Below are 14,445 nucleotides of genomic sequence, written 5' to 3' on the forward strand. Positions count from 1 at the left end.
AACTTGTTGCATTGTATTTGACACGTGATGGCATCAATTTGTTCACTTGTATACCCATGATGATCCCAAAAAGGTAATTTTCCCAAAGAGGACGAGAAGCTTCGTGATCTAGAAGCTTCCAGAGCGGTGAGCTAGAGGTTGTTCGACATAGATGAGGTCGAATTCTCCCAACTTGGCCTCTTGGTCTTATCCCTATGACCTACCTCCTTGAGATGAGGACCTAATCCTATCTTTTGAGAGATCCTAAGCCTATATATTCATCCTCTCCCATTCCAAAATGGTTGGTTTATCTCTATTTGCACCCTTATGCTAAAATTGTGACTACATGCTACTCATTTGGCTTAGAGAAGGAGTGCTTGGACTTGGATATTCATTTCAAGGAGAGCCTATCAGCATCAAGGCTTGGTTGTATGCTTCCCTTTATTTTCTATTAATACACAACTGCTGGTTCATTTTCCATTGATGTGTATGCTCATGTATCATCTATCTTAACATTCCTTGATTAGTTAAGTAGGTTGCTTTGGATATGCTATTTGTATTTATATGCCTTGCTGTGTCTTGATCTCTTGTGCAGGTGAATAAACACTTAGAGCAGCAAGAACGAGCTCGTGATGCAAGTGATTCAAGGTCTTCAACAAAGGTGATCGAGATAGCATCAGAGTGAGGTAGGCCATCTTTTGCGTTTCTCTTTTCAATTGTAACCTAGGAAAGTGTCTCGTAGATTGTCACTTCGGTTGCTAGTCCCATTTATTGGGCTAGAGGGGTTGTCTTTGTTCACAAAGAGGAATTACCTAGACAACAAAATAGCGACTCCGCTATGGAAGCTATGATCCTTTCCATTCAATCCTTCATCTTGCTTTTGTGTTGAGTTTGACCAATCGTTCATTTTCAGGCTTGTTTGTTTGTCGGTAACTTTTTTCACTTACTGGTGATTGCTTTCAATTTTTGCCTTCTAGCAGTGGTTTTTCAGTGTGATTATAATGTCATTGTCTTGGTTGACATGTTTTTCTGATTACAATTGCCTCTTGATTTGTTTTAAGTGTGTTTGGAGCTTGATTTGCTTTCTATGGTTTCTAGGTCACCCTTCATTCACTCATTGGTCTGTTCTTTAGCGATCAATTACCTTTCTTCAAAGAGTCTTTTTGCATCTAGACATCTTTTGCAAGTCACTTTTGATTCTTTGGTATCAAGTTATTTTAATTAGTGTCAAATCGACTAGATGCGTTGAAAGTCACTTTAGTTTCGTTGGAAAGCAATAGATTACAAAATTGTTTGTTTTTTATTGAATCGAAGGCAAGTGCTTGTTGTTACTCTTGTGTTTCGGAAAGTGAAAGTGTGTATCATTGAAGTGTTTTCGAAACATTTTCTTGCATTCAAATCGGAAAGTGAAAGAGATTTTCATGATTAGTAAATTGTTTGCATTGTATTTTTCTTTTTTGCACTAGTTTGCAGTGATTTCATCTTTAGTGAAAAGGAAAAGATTTTCATTTCTATGGCATTGCATTTGTTAGTAGAATGAAATATTAGATTTCATTTTTACTTATTTCATTGAAAAGGTTGTATTGATGCTTTTGGATTGTTTGATGCATTGATTGGTTGTTTCTCTTCCTTTGGTAGAATAACCTTCATCGAATGAAAAGTTTCATTTTCATCATTTAGTTGAATTCTAGCAACAGGTGACATCGTTGAGCCCTCAAAATTGAAACTTAATTTAAAGATTAACTTTAAAATTTACCTCAATGAATCTAAGGAGAATTTGAAAAATTAACGTCCATACTTAGTGGTCTAGGCTAGAGACGTGTTCCGAGGTCTATAAAACTCAACAGTTGTTGTTCGCAATACTCTTGCATTAGACAGTGCTAGCACGGAATTGTGTACGCTATACCGTCGAGTATATAAAGGGAGACTCTCATAGGTTGCAAGCCATTATCCAAAGGAATCTGCCGCCCTCTAAACTTGATGCACCGAACACAACATTCAGGGAGATTTCCTGCACGTACGTCAAGTCCTTCGTAAATTTATTTGTTGAGGTGTACATTGTAGTTCATGCTTATTTGGAAATTCGTTTTGCCTAGAGTTACCTAAGTAGTCATTTCTATATTTTCTGACTCCTTAAACTTGAAAAGATAGTAGAGAACTTGTCCTTTCAAGCTCGCTAAATCAACAAAAGTAACTGGAGTCACCTTTTCGTCCTTTTCTTGACTCTTGAAACATGAAAAGGCAAAGTTTTTGTTTCAAATTTTAAAAATGACCGCCAACAATAACATGTCAAACCCATGCAGTTGCTTCTTGGCTCAATATTGAGTAAATCATTGTAAATTTTATTTTTAACCAACCCTCAATGAATCTCCTTTCCTTTTCTTCTCTTGAGAGAAAGTCATCATGGTTGAACCATTGAGTTCACCCTAAAGTTCCCCTTCATTGTCTGATACTGAAGGGTACAAGGAGTTCATCCAGAACTTCCTCAGTCACTTGAAGATCAAGGTTTTGAACTTGGGATTGTTCCTAGTATCCAACCTCTGTCTTCTCATCCACCACTATCGGATTCCTGGTCACCTCAAGAATCTGATCCTGAGACCCCTGAAATTCCTATACAGACCCCTGAGAGTCCGCAAAGGCTTGTCTTATATCTGATGAATCCATTATTTGATCTTGTTGTGATATCTCCTCAACTTCCTTACAATCCTTACGATCAACCTGATGTTCCTTTGGAGTTATCTCCCCGTACATATCAAATTCCTCTTCACCAATTGTTTCCACCCATGGATTCAGAAGGTGAGATCCCAACCTCTTCTCCGGGTCATTCAAAAGTTTACGCTACTCATACCCCTCATGTCGATGATGAATAAGGATATGAATTTCCTCCAGAAGGTTTTCCTTTTACAGGAAGAGTCCCATCTCTCACACTTCCTGAAACCTGTGGGCCCGTGTTTCAACCTGGTTATACAACCCTAGCCTAGTTAGTTTCAGGAACTCTTAGTGCCTTGTATTTGTATCAAAATCCCATTTGGTCTTCAAATTCCATGCCTACTTCTGGTTCGTTCATTCCAAACGCGACCTCTCAAACTTGCGTACAAACTATTGTCACGTCAATTCTCGTTCAACGTATGATTCCATCGCAACCTATATGTCTTTTCAACTGTCCATTCTAGTACAACCGACTGTTTCAGGTCAGGTTTCAGTTAGTTCTTCTACTCCAGTCCGTCTGGTGGACAAAATGTTCCATTTCATGGGGTAAATTTGAATATTTCTCGTGTCAGGTGAAACCAATATGAGTGGATGTCAAAGTCACATGGTTGGAGTAAATCAACCTTATTCTGGTGGTATTCTTGATCCTGTTGGTCCATCCGGGTCGGGTTATATCCAGTATCAGAAGCCTTATATGGCCCAGATTCCACTCCAATAGGCTTATGTCCCATATGGTTCACAAGCCTTGGTCAATCTGCCTTACACTCCACAAGTAGGAGCTTATGTCCAACCTGGTCAATCTACTATTCCTGGTGGATATGGTCAGATTCAATTCGGAAATTACCAATACCCTTAAGGTATATACCAAGGAACTGTCCAACAACCCTTGCAGCGATAAGGGCAACCCTTGCAGCAGCAAGGACAACCCTTGTAGCAACAAGGGAAATCATTCCCATAGCAAGGGAAACCTTTACAACAATAGGGGCAACCTTTGCAGCAATCTGAATAGCCTTTGCAACAACAAACTCAGTTTGTTTAGCAGCCTACTCAACCTTTGTATCCGCAAGGCCAACCTTTGCAGCAACAAGGTCAACCTTTACAACAATAAAGTCAACCTTTGCAGCAACAAGGTCAACCTCTGCAGCAAGCTCAATATGTGTATCAACAAGGCCAGCCCTTGCAAACACAAGGTCAATCCCTGCATTAGCAGGGCCAATCTCTTCAGGTGTTATAGATCTGATATGAAAATATAAGATAATAGAAATAAACCCAGAAATAACAAGATTTGAATATAGATAGAAATTCTTCTTTATTAATCAAAACCCTAAGGTAGGGCAACACCATACATTCACTCCTTAAGGAAGGAGAACACTCCACAAGCCATATGCATGTTCATACAATAATCCTTGAAATCTCTCAATGGGGAGTCTCTGGCCTCTATATAGGCCTCATACATACAATACCATGGGTCATTACCATGGTTCCCTCAATACCATCTATCTAATACCATGGGCCCATTACATTATTACTAACTACTTGTGGTCCCTTACATGATACGGGTTAACCACCCTATTTATTACTATGGCCCATCCCATTATTACATTATTCCCTTAGGTACCTCCCTTTGTACCCCATATTATCCCCCTTAGGTATACTACATCAAGTCCAAGGTCAACAGGTCCAACAACCATACAATACGTATTCCGCATATAATGCTTATCAACAGCCTATGGTAGGTCAATATCACACCTACCCTCGACAAAATCCACCTTATGGTCAAGGTAACCCTCAGTGGGGGCAAAATGAAATCCCATATGGTCATAATCCTCCACTGTGGGGGCAGAATCCTTACCAACAAGGTTTGAACCCGCAGTTTGAGCCTCCTCAAAGGCCCTACATGCAATTCAATCCGCAATTGCCCTTCTTGGCTATGTTGGAACTGCCTGATGTCTCAAGGTTCATAAATGATCATATCTTCATTCGCCTTATTGGAATCCAGTTCCAACCAAAATTCCAAGCGATTGCCCTAAATTCGAGGGAAAGTCTAAAGAGGACCCGCAAGCCCATGTGATGACATATCACTTATGGTGCTCTTCAAATTCATATGTTAATAATGTTATCCGTCTCCTCCTCTTTCAGAGAACCTTAACAGGTGCTGCCACAAAATGGTATATCGAGTTGCCTCAAGCTACTTATGCTCACTTTAAATCTTTAGTTATGGCCTTCCTCACCCACTTCCAATTGTCGGTTCGGTATGAAATTGGCACTCATTTTCTCACAGCCCTGAAGCAAGATACTACGACCCACATTTCTTATCATATCCATGAATGGAGACATCGACATCGCCTCATCAAATTCGAGATTCTTGATGAGTTGTTGACTAAATGGTTCACGAAATCATTTGTAAACAAAATTGCTCCAGATATAGAAATGGGTGGATGTGTTACCGAGGACCAAGCTATTAAACGTGCTATGTATCTAGACTTAGTCTATTCCCAATCTAGCACATTATAGGAGATGTTTCCTGATGCCCCAAGACCATCTTCAGATCTGGCAACCTCAAAGTCTCTTGATGTACCATCTATTAAAGGTGTAATTGGTTCAGTGTCTCAGACTTCCACTAAGGCTTCTTCGAAGTACAAATCTGTTTCAAACACTCGTTCTAATAATCCTTCGAAAAATTCATCAAATCTTGGTAAAACCTCTGAGGTACATGCTGTTCATTCTACCGCAGCAGATAAGGCTTCAAAAGGTAAGAAAAATGGTAAAGGTAAATCCAAAACTGATACCGTGAAACATGATCCACCCAAGTCACCTATTGATGATGCTTATAAGCACAAACCGGAATATCCTTGCCTCATTTGTGAGGAAGACCATTATACCAAGGATTGTCCTGACGTTATGAAGTTAACCGCTTATTGAAAGGGACTCTGGTTGTTTTGAAAGAACCATTTCCATCTCAGCAGACACAGTTGGTAGACCAACCATAGTCCTCTACCTCCTCTGTTTCCCAAGTTTTCATGATGCAAGGTTCATCACCTATTTCGATTGCTACTTGAACAAAGGACTATCAAACCTCGCAAAAGCAAGCAGTTGAGAAAGAAGTCACTGATATACCTTCAACTTCTACTCCATCCAGTTTTGGTCCACTCCATATTGAGTGTCCTAACAATGAATTTGTAATTCGACCACCTCCCAAAGGTGTACTTCAGAAATCATCTTATAATTCGAATGCTAGAGCTGCACAACATTATAATTTTGTTGAGTATTAGCTCAAGCACCTTCAGAAATGTTTGCTTTGGAAGTTCTCCAAACATGTCCAACGCAGCGGAAATCATTGTTGTCTGCTATAGGCGCCATTGGTCCCACCGATTCGAGTTTAATTACCTTTGATTTTGAAAACCACGTTCCTCGTCTTCCTCATCAGATTGCTTTTTTGATTCAAGTTATCATTAAAGGAAATACGACCCATCAGACTATTATTGATGAAGGTGCTTCCACCTACATCATGTTTGTTTCATGTTGGAAGGCCATTAGCTCTCATCATCTCAATCAGTCCCCGAACACTTTGGAGGCCTTTGATGGCAAAGGCTCCCGTCCATATGGTATTCTCACAAACTTGTCAATCACATTGGAGAGAAAGACCGTTGAGCTAGAAGTGGAAGTTGTAGACGCGAGTCTCAATTACAACCTTCTTGTCGGGCAAAGTTGGACCCACACTATGTTTTGTGTGGTTTCTTCTTTGTTATGGATGCTTCGTTTTCCTCACAAAGGAAAAATTGTCACCATCGACCAATTGTATTTTTTCTCTTCTCGTTCATCGAACAACAATGTACCATACGTGGGAAATACCGAAATTCCTTATGAGAGTGTGGGGGCAGGTCTCTTAAAAGATTTTTCTTTAATGGGTACTTTTACTCTCTCACCTTCGAATGTCATTTAGATCAATATGATCTTGGTTTCTACAGATCCTTGGATTATTCCTAATCCAGATCCAGTTGATTCGTTTGGTGATTCTCTGTCGTTAATTCCGTTAGACTATCAAGAAATTGTCTTGGCTTCAATGACCGCTTCAGAAAGTGATGTTGTTTTCAGTATGAACTTGTATACTTATGTACCATCTCCTTGGCTTGGTTCATTGGATTCTCCGGATCCTTTGAACGAGACATTCCCCACCAATGAGAGTATCGTTGCTGTTATGTCTTTGGACGAAACTCCTTGGAATGATCTCCATCATCGTTCTTCATTTCTTCCTAGCCTTAGTGAGATGCCTTCATGTCTTGAAGCATTCATTTCTCATTTCCCAATGCATCCACTCCAAACACCTATTTTGGTGCACGAAGTCCTATCTGAGGGTGATATGGGAAACATTACTACAACCATGCCTCTTGAAATTTCCATTAAACCTGGAATTGTCGAGAACATTCAAATTGGGGTGTCCTATTCTCCCAATGAGATCATAGTTTACATTGAACTTTTCAAAGAATTTCGAGATGTATTCGAGTGGTCATACGAGGAAATGCCTGGTATTAATCCAACAATAGTGGTACATGAAATACTTACCTATCCTAGTGAAAAGATTGTTAGTCAACGACTTCGTCCTGTGCATTCTAGAAAGGTTGCAGATATTAAGGAAGAAGTGGAAAAGATTTTAAAAGTTGGTTTTATCTATCCAATCCCATTGATATATTGGGTGTCTAATATTGTCCCTATTGTTAAAAAGTAGGTCAGAATTTGCGTCTGTGTTGATTACCATGACATCTATCGCGTATGTCCAAAAGATAATTATCCCACTCTATTTATCGATAAGATCATCGACGAGTGTGTTGGGAGTGGGATTTTCTCATTTATGGATGGTTTCTTTGGCTACAACTAGATCAACATCTCACTTGTTGATCAACATAATACGATCTTTATCTATCCATGGGACACCTTTTCCTATAAGAATATTCCTTTCGGTTTAAAAAATGTTGGCGCTACCTTCCAGAGAGCAATGTATTATGTGTTTCATGATATTCGACACATTGTTCAACCTTACCTTTACGACGTACCAGCCCATTCTGTTAAGCATCATGACTATCCAAACCACTTAAGATCCATCTTTCTGCAATGTCGACATTATAACATCTGTCTCAACCCACACAAGTGCGTTTTTTTGCATTGAATCTAGTCGACTCTTGGGGTTTTGTGGTGTCCCGCGAAGGTATCTGTATCAATCCTTTAAAAGTTGAAGCTATTGTGAACTTACCCCCCCCCCCCCCCTGCCTCACTACTTCAATTGCAAAGCCTGCAATGAAATGCTAACTTTCTTCGTCAAGTCATTGCTAACTACGTTGAACTCGCCAAGGGTTTTACTCATTTGCTCAACAAGGGGATCCCTTTCATTTGGGATGAAGTTGCCCAGAAATCCTTCGATGCTTTGAAAGACACGCTTATCAGTGCTCCTTTACTACATCCCCATGATTATCGATGTGATTATTTCCTATACTTGGCTGCAAGTGACAATACCATTGCTATGGTGTTGGTTTAGGATGACGACGATGGAAACAAACATGTAGTTTATTATTTAAGATGAAATATTCTTGACACTGAATCTCGATATGCCCATGTTGAAAATTTTGCGTTGGTAGCTGTCCATGATGTCCAAAGATTTCGTCATTATATCCTTTTATGGAAAAGCCACACTGGTTTCTGATTGAAATTCCATGACCTATATATTGAATCGTCAATTACTGGGGAAAAATGCTCCAAATGGATTGTTATTCTGCAGGAGTTTGATTTGGAGTTTACTGCTGCCAAATCCAAGAAATCACTTATCTTTGCTGAGTTGATATGTGCTCTTCCGTCTACAAGCACTTCTACTGATTTTACTGAGCAAATTCCAGATGAAACTCTATTCCTCATGAGCACTCTTGACCCGTGGTATGGAGATATTATTGTTTATCTTCAAACCCAAAATTTTTGATCCGAGTTATCTAGATCTGACCGATGTCGCATCCGGTATTAGTCCCAACCCTATCAGATTCTTGGTGATACATTGTACTGAGTCGGTGTGGACTTTGTTCTTCGTAGATGTCTAACACTTGAAGAGGCTGAACGGGTTTTGAATGACTGCTACTCTGGTGTCGGTGGTGGTCATATGTCTGGCTATGCCACTACTCAAAAAATCATTCACGCCAGTTATTATTGGCCTTCTATCTTTAAAAATTCTATTTTGGTTGTTCATAAATGTCATGAATGTCAGATTTTTAACCGCAGGCAGCACGCCTCGCCAACACCCTTACACCCAGTAGTTACCATTGGCCCATTTTCTCAATGGGTCATAGCGTTCATGACCTGTAACCTTCGCTCGGTCCGGGGGGCATGGCTATATTATCGTCGTCGTCGACTACTTCACTAAATGGGCCGAGGCGATGCCCACATACAATGTTGACTGTATTACTACTACTCAATTCCTCTTCAACCAAGTAATAACGTGTTTTGGTGTTCCTAAAGCCATTGTAACTGACCATGGATCACATTTTCGTCAGTACATGATGGCAAAGCTGACTACTCATTTGGGCTTTTGTCATGATAGCTCAACTCCTTACTATCCAAAGTCCAATGGCCAAGTCGAAGCAATTAATAAAGTTTTGATTACTATGCTTCAACGCACCATTGGGAAGCACAAAAAGGATTGGCATCTGATGCTATTCTCATCTCTTTGGGCTTACAAAACTTCCGCTAAGACGGCCACTGGATTCAATCCATTCCAACTGGTTTATGGTTTAGAGGCAACTCTCCCGATTGAATGCAAAATCCCTTCGCTCAAATTAGTTGTTGAACTTCTTCCTAGTACCTCGCCGGAAGAACAACGGTTACTTTACCTTGAGAGGCTTGACAAAATTGGTCGCATTGCTGCGATGGTAATCAAATCCCAAAAGAAACGTGTCAAAGCTCATTTTGATCAAACTATTTATCCTCGCACTTTTGCTGAAGACGACCTAGTCCTCCTTTATGATCAGGCTAACGATAAGTTAGGTGATGGAAAGTTCAAACCCATGTGGCATGGGCCATATATCGTCAATCATGTCATGTAGAAAGGCACCTATGAGCTAGTTGATTACGAAGGAAATGCATTGTCACAGCCCCAAAATGTGTTGTATTTGAAAAATTATTATGCGTGAAATTTGTGTAATGACTTATGTACATTACTGTGTGAATTTATTAGTGTGTACTTTTTGATTTTTGGTGTGTTTGTTTGCTTTGTTGACATGTGTTTTTCTGCTTACCTTGTGTTCCACTCGGTTTGCAGATGTTGTCAAGTCATTATGTTGTTTTGCTGATGGTGCTTGTTGCAGCACACAGAATTTGTCTTCCACAACTTAGGCACTCTTTGCCCCTGATGTTGAGTTGATTGACTTACAAGGTATATGCCTCCGTTGAACAACTAACAATATTGTTGAATACAGTGTAGTGATTGAACTAATGTCAAAAGTAGTTGCTCTTGGCATTAGTGATTTAGATGTCGAGTTAGATTCACAACTCGTTGTGTTACAGTTAAACAATCATTATTCGGTAAGAAATCCATAGATATTCCGTATGTATCTACGTGTTCGATTACTGGAAAGAAATTTTGATTTTATCACATATCAATATATTCCATGCAATTTGAATATATATATATATATATATATATATATATATATATCGTGTTTGTCAGGATGTTTACATCAAAATCTCAAAAAATAAAGAGTTCTGAGACACTTGGCTTTCAAAGCCTACAAATGTGTAAAAGTAACTAGAAAGGCTTTCAGCCCGCATGATGCTCATGGTAGGATGAGACTGCTCTGATCACTCGGCCTAACAGCTGACACAGTCTCGATGATACTACTGCAGAGTGCCTTTGCCATCGCAGTGGCACCTCATCTATGGTAGCATACTCTGGTATCCCCGAGGTAATCACGTCCAGGTTACACTCCATCTCTACCAAGGGGTCCCCCTCTTCCTCGTAATCAACACCTATTATATGATGGACCGATCGTCGTGCTATTGGCGACATACCAGGCAGTCTTTCTGGTCCAAAATCTGCACCTTGATCACAAGTTACATATCAGTTACACTTTTACAAAAAATTCATAAAACTTGCAAAAGTCAAAAGACAAGTTTTATCTGCGTTAGCCCACTGTTCTCTCCGTGGCAGAGGTAGATCTGGATCCCATCTGAAATTCATGTCGGCATAAGCGTAGTCATCCACAAAAGTAGCTGGCAACGTAGCCAACTGAAAAACTGTGGAGGGAAATACATCTGTTGGCCCCCTCCTCCTCGAGGCATGAGCTGACTCCATCGCACTAGCCTCAGATCCCGGGGAAGAGGATCTGGTACCTCTGCAAACTGGTTCCAAAACAAGGACACCCTCTCTAGGAAGAAAGCAACCAGTATTGAACCGAAACCAAAATGTTTCAGGTTCCCTCATTTACCTTTTGTTAGCTGTCTCTTCATGTTATCCAATAGTCCTCCACACTAGTTGAAGACTGTGGGAGTGAGACAATCTACTCCATAACGAAATTGTGACTGGGAAGCTTCGTGTAGAGCTTGCATCCCAGATACGCGAGTTATGATGAATAAGATAGTTCTCAAGGGAAGGTTAGTGACTGTTGCAGTCTTTACTTTCCCACCCATGGTCATCTCTGAACCTGGGCAATGTCACCTGACTAGACTGCTAGTACTTTCACCTCCTGGGTGAGATCCAAAGAGTTGGACTCTCTTTCTCCTCCTCGGCAATCCGGTGATGAAATAGATGTTTGTTTCTTCCAGCACTAACTCTTGGTATTTTATGATGAAGAGTTCTCTATCAACATCCCACAAGCTAATTAAATACAACAACAACTCCATCTAAGCTCTCAATCCTGTGGTCCTGAAGAACTTCAACAACGCACAATTTCTCAAAGCATTAATGCATTATGGATCCTGGGCTTCCTGGTGGTCTTCGGCCTCATGGCCTCTTTCTTTCCATTCTAGAACCATGATATCCTGTAAAACATCATTTAACACAAATTCGAAACTTTTTCATGGATCAAAATCAAGAATTTTTGCTTTAAAGAGGTTTTTTCTTCAAAAAATTCCGCCTCGCCGCCATCACGCCTATTTTTATTAACAAAGCGATGTCATCGCGTGGGCCTTTTGGCTCGAGAGTGATCATCGCAGGTTCGATGACCAAAACCATGATGATCGCTAGTGATTTAAAATTTTAAAATCCCTCCTTTTAGCATGCAAAATTCCATTAAAATGCATAAAAGTATGATGAATTGGAAGAGCAAGGATATACCCCTTACCTGTTGCAAATGTTTCGCTAAATGATACCCTGGATACGAGCAAGGATAGACCTCTTACCTGTTGCAAACGGTTTGCTAAATGATACCCCAGATCTCCTGCAATGGTCACCTGAAAGTCGAGCAAATTAGGGCAAAATGCACTCTCAAAACTTACTTGTGTGAAATGGTAAAAATATTTTTACTTTTGGTCTATTTAAAAGTTTTGAAGTAAATTTTTGTCAAAATTTTATCAATTTTTAATATTTTTTCTCGATATGAATATCTTTGTGCAGTTACAGGTACTTTTGATGGACAATGATTATTATTGACTGATTTATCAATTTTTAATATTTTTTCTCGTACCAGTGATGGGTGAATCTTTTTGTGCAGTTATAGGTACTTTTGATGGACAATGATTATTATTGACTCATTCAAACGAGGGTGTTTTTTTTTTTTTTTTTTTTTTGTTTTTTTTTTTTTTTGTTTTTTTTTGTTTTTTTGTTTTGTTTTTCTTTGTTTTGTTTGTTTTGTTTTGTTTTGTTTGTCTGTTTTTTTTGTTTTTGTTTTTGTTTTGTTTTGTTTTTTGTTTTTTTTTTTTTTTTTTTTTTTTTTTTTTTTTTGTTTTTTGTTTTTTTTTTTCTTCTTTTTTTTTTTTTTTTCTTTTATTTCTTTTTCTTCTTCTTCTTTTTTTTTTTGTTTTTTTTTTTTTTGTTTTATTTTTTTTTTTTTTTTTTTTTTTTGTTTTTTTTTTGTTTTTGTTTTTTGTTTTTTGTTTTTTGTTTTTTTTTTTTTTTTTTTTTTTTTTTCTTTTATTTCTTCTTCTTCTTCTTCTTCTTTTTTTTTTTTTTTTTTTTTTTTTTTTTTTTTTTTCAGACTTGTAAAAAATAAATGAAAAAGGAACCCCTGGAGTCATCTTTAAGTCCTTTTCTGATTCTCGAAAACTGAAAAGATCGTCGAGTACTTGTCATTTCAAACTCGTTAAATTAAATGAATTGATGTCGTCTTAGTATATGTTTACCCCTTTTTTTGACTATTTACGAAAAATTACACCTTGGTCGACATGGTCAAGAGGTTCTCTTGAATATTGTTTTATACCTTTTTGGGTTTGACAGAAAAATTATGAAAACGGACATGATGGAGTTTTCTTTTCCATCTCTTTTTCAAACTCTCTAAATGTGAAAAGGACACCGAGTTATTCTTACGTCAGATTCGTTAAAATTTTACGACGAAAGACTAGTCACCATGGTGAGACCGAGTTTCTCCTTCCTAGGACTCGTAAAACTTACTATGATGGATTCATTCAAAGAATGAACTTATATGACATGCATATGCTATCCCCTTCAAGCTTGTGATTAAAAATAATTGGGGTACTCGCTAGAAATAGCGGGGGGAAAATGAAAATGAAACATCCTTTGTACAAGCAACATCTCTTGAACATGACACTCTTATACTTACGTGTTGGTTTTGGGCTATCCTCACTCATTCACTTGTCCTGTCGGGTTTAGGTGATCCATTTTTGCCTCTCATTTGACTATTCCATTTTGTCATCCTGACCTTTAGTCCTATGTCGAGTCAAATGCTGCCACACTTCGGAGTCATATCGCCAGTTTTCAAGAGAAGTCCTATCTACAATTATTTACCTATACATTGTCTGACCCATTATTACAGTCTTGGATCTTATTCATTTCGTTCCACTTTATTCCTCGTTTCGTTTCGATGATGGAGGACTCGTCATTGACCTCCTTCGAAGGGTTGCTTCCTATCGACTTAAGCTCATTATCCAGGAAGATAACTTAGAAACTCCCTTTCAGTAAATTAGAGCTTGCATGCCTTAATGGCAAGTTCTTCATATCCGCCGACATGTTTTCATCAGTGGCCTTCGATCGGGTGATTCCACAAGTGTTCGACTTTAGTTTCATTATCACATTCACGGATTATACTATCGTACCTTGAGAGCCATTGTCATTATTGGTGGTTTCTCTCGAACCTGTTAATGATCCACATTATTGGCTGGTAATTAGGTGGTTTTCTACCATGTTCGACTTCAACACATTCATTCACATTTACAATTTGTACTTTGATCGGGTCAGGATGGAGCACAAGACCCCGAGTCTTGTCTGATATGACTCAGGTTGTGTGAAGTTGTGTGTTATTCATGATTGTACACATGTCTCTACTATATGGATGGTTGTGACCATACCGTGGGACTTTACATTTATGATGATCCTTCTATATCGGACGGCTGTGACCATATCTTGGATCTTAGATTCACAGGTGATACTTCTCATTTGGATGGTTGCGCCCATACCATGGATCCTTTCATATAGTCCTTATCATCTGGATGGCTTCGTCCATATCATGGTTTTTTTTTTTGATATCAGATATGTATATGTATATGTCTCCTTCATTTGCAAGTCTCATCGTCCTCGTCCTTGCAAAAGCTCGTAAAGCATCTCAGCCAACA

The sequence above is a fragment of the Pinus tabuliformis genome, chromosome 1_1, assembly GCF_031772625.1.
Source record: "Pinus tabuliformis cultivar Carrire ecotype Pingquan chromosome 1_1, CPIR1, whole genome shotgun sequence".
NCBI classification, from domain to species: domain Eukaryota; kingdom Viridiplantae; phylum Streptophyta; class Pinopsida; order Pinales; family Pinaceae; genus Pinus; species Pinus tabuliformis.